The sequence below is a fragment of the Calidris pugnax genome, unplaced genomic scaffold (assembly GCF_001431845.1).
Source record: "Calidris pugnax isolate Ruff unplaced genomic scaffold, ASM143184v1 scaffold322, whole genome shotgun sequence".
Classification (NCBI taxonomy): domain Eukaryota; kingdom Metazoa; phylum Chordata; class Aves; order Charadriiformes; family Scolopacidae; genus Calidris; species Calidris pugnax.
In genome coordinates this window covers 123,138-125,508 of record NW_015091035.1, presented here as the reverse complement: position 1 = coordinate 125,508, position 2,371 = coordinate 123,138, and the positions used below count along the sequence as shown (strand labels likewise).

Sequence of the window (2,371 nt, the reverse complement as noted above, 5' to 3'; positions counted from 1 at the left end):
TTCCCAGTCCCATACTGGTCCCAGCGCCCCTCCCAGTCCCTCCCAGTCCCTCCCAGCACTGTTCCCAGTCCCATACTGGTCCCAGTCCCTCCCAGTGCCGTTCCCAGTCCCATACTGGTCCCATACTGGTCCCAGCGCTGCTTCCAGTCCCTCACAGTCCCTCCCAGTGCCACTCCCAGTGCTGTTCCCAGTCCCATACTGGTCCCAGCATTGCTTCCATTCCCTCCCAGTCCTTCCCAGTGCTGTTCCCAGTCCTATACTGGTCCCATACTGGTCCCAGTGCCGTTCCCAGTCCCTCCCAGTCTCATACTGGTCCCAGTGCCGTTCCCAGTCCCCTATTGGTCCCGTACTCGTCTCAGTGCTGCTTCCAGTCCCTCCCAGTTCCTCCCAGTCCCATACTGGTCCCAGTGCCATTCCCAGTCCCTTCCAGTCCCATACTGGACCCATACTGGTCCCAACACCCCTCCCAGTCCCTCCTAGTGCCGTTCCCAGTCTCATACTGGTCCCAGAGTGGCTCCCAGTGCCATTCCCAGTCCTTCCCAGTCCCTCCCAGTGCCGCTCCCAATCCCATACTGATCCCATACTGGTCCCAGCATTGCTTCCAGTCCCTCCCAGTCCCTCCCAGTGCCATTCCCAGTCCCATACTGGTCCCAGCGTGCGTCCCAGTGCCGTTCCCAGTCCCATACTGGTCCCATACTGGTCCCATACTGGTCCCAGCGCCACTCCCAGTCCATCCCAGTGCTGTTCCCAGCCCCTCCCAGTCCTTCCCAGTGCCATTTCCAGTCTCATACTGGTCCCATACTGGTCCCAGCACCACTTCCAGTCCCTCCCAGTCCTTCCCAGTGCTGTTCCCAGTCCTATACTGGTCCCATACTGGTCCCAGTGCCGTTCCCAGTCCCTCCCAGTGCCCCTCCCAGTCTCCCCCAGTCCCTCCCAGTGCCATTCCCAGTCCCATACTGGTCCCAGCGCCCCTCCCAGTCCCTCCCAGTCCCTCCCAGCACTGTTCCCAGTCCCATACTGGTCCCAGTCCCTCCCAGTGCCGTTCCCAGTCCCATACTGGTCCCATACTGGTCCCATACTGGTCCCAGCGCTGCTTCCAGTCCCTCCCAGTCCCTCCCAGTGCCATTCCCAGTCCCATACTGGTCCCAGCGTGCGTCCCAGTGCCGTTCCCAGTCCCATACTGGTCCCATACTGGTCCCAGCGCCACTCCCAGTCCATCCCAGTGCTGTTCCCAGCCCCTCCCAGTCCTTCCCAGTGCCATTTCCAGTCTCATACTGGTCCCATACTGGTCCCAGCACCACTTCCAGTCCCTCCCAGTCCTTCCCAGTGCTGTTCCCAGTCCTATACTGGTCCCATACTGGTCCCAGTGCCGTTCCCAGTCCCTCCCAGTGCCCCTCCCAGTCTCCCCCAGTCCCTCCCAGTGCCATTCCCAGTCCCATACTGGTCCCAGCGCCCCTCCCAGTCCCTCCCAGTCCCTCCCAGCACTGTTCCCAGTCCCATACTGGTCCCAGTCCCTCCCAGTGCCGTTCCCAGTCCCATACTGGTCCCATACTGGTCCCATACTGGTCCCAGCGCTGCTTCCAGTCCCTCCCAGTCCCTCCCAGTGCCACTCCCAGTGCTGTTCCCAGTCCCATACTGGTCCCAGCATTGCTTCCATTCCCTCCCAGTCCTTCCCAGTGCTGTTCCCAGTCCTATACTGGTCCCATACTGGTCCCAGTGCCGTTCCCAGTCCCTCCCAGTGCCCCTCCCAGTCTCCCCCAGTCCCTCCCAGTGCCATTCCCAGTCCCATACTGGTCCCAGCGCCCCTCCCAGTCCCTCCCAGTCCCTCCCAGCACTGTTCCCAGTCCCATACTGGTCCCAGTCCCTCCCAGTGCCGTTCCCAGTCCCATACTGGTCCCATACTGGTCCCATACTGGTCCCAGCGCTGCTTCCAGTCCCTCCCAGTCCCTCCCAGTGCCACTCCCAGTGCTGTTCCCAGTCCCATACTGGTCCCAGCATTGCTTCCATTCCCTCCCAGTCCTTCCCAGTGCTGTTCCCAGTCCTATACTGGTCCCATACTGGTCCCAGTGCCGTTCCCAGTCCCTCCCAGTGCCCCTCCCAGTCTCCCCCAGTCCCTCCCAGTGCCATTCCCAGTCCCATACTGGTCCCAGCGCCCCTCCCAGTCTCTCCCAGTCCCTCCCAGTGCCATTCCCAGTCCCTCCCAGTCCGTCCCAGTGCCTCCCAGTGCCGTACTGGTCCCATACTGGTCCCCAGGTGGGGGAGATCTTCTCGGCCGCCGGCGCCGCCTTCACCAAACTGGGGGAGCTGACGATGCAGCTGCACCCGGTGTCCGACTCCTCCCCCGCCGGGTCAGTGGCGCTGGGGGGCGCTA

At 62.8% G+C, this 2,371-nt stretch overlaps 1 long non-coding RNA gene across 1 annotated transcript in view; it reads left to right on the top strand.

Annotated features, from left to right (window-relative positions):
- Window positions 1–2,371, top strand: part of LOC106896302 — an 11,958-nt gene that overhangs the window by 6,232 nt on the left and 3,355 nt on the right. Inside the window, exon 2 of the long non-coding RNA XR_001413608.1 lies at window positions 2,254–2,348. This is a non-coding gene — a long non-coding RNA (uncharacterized LOC106896302). The remainder of the gene's footprint in view (window positions 1–2,253; window positions 2,349–2,371) is intronic.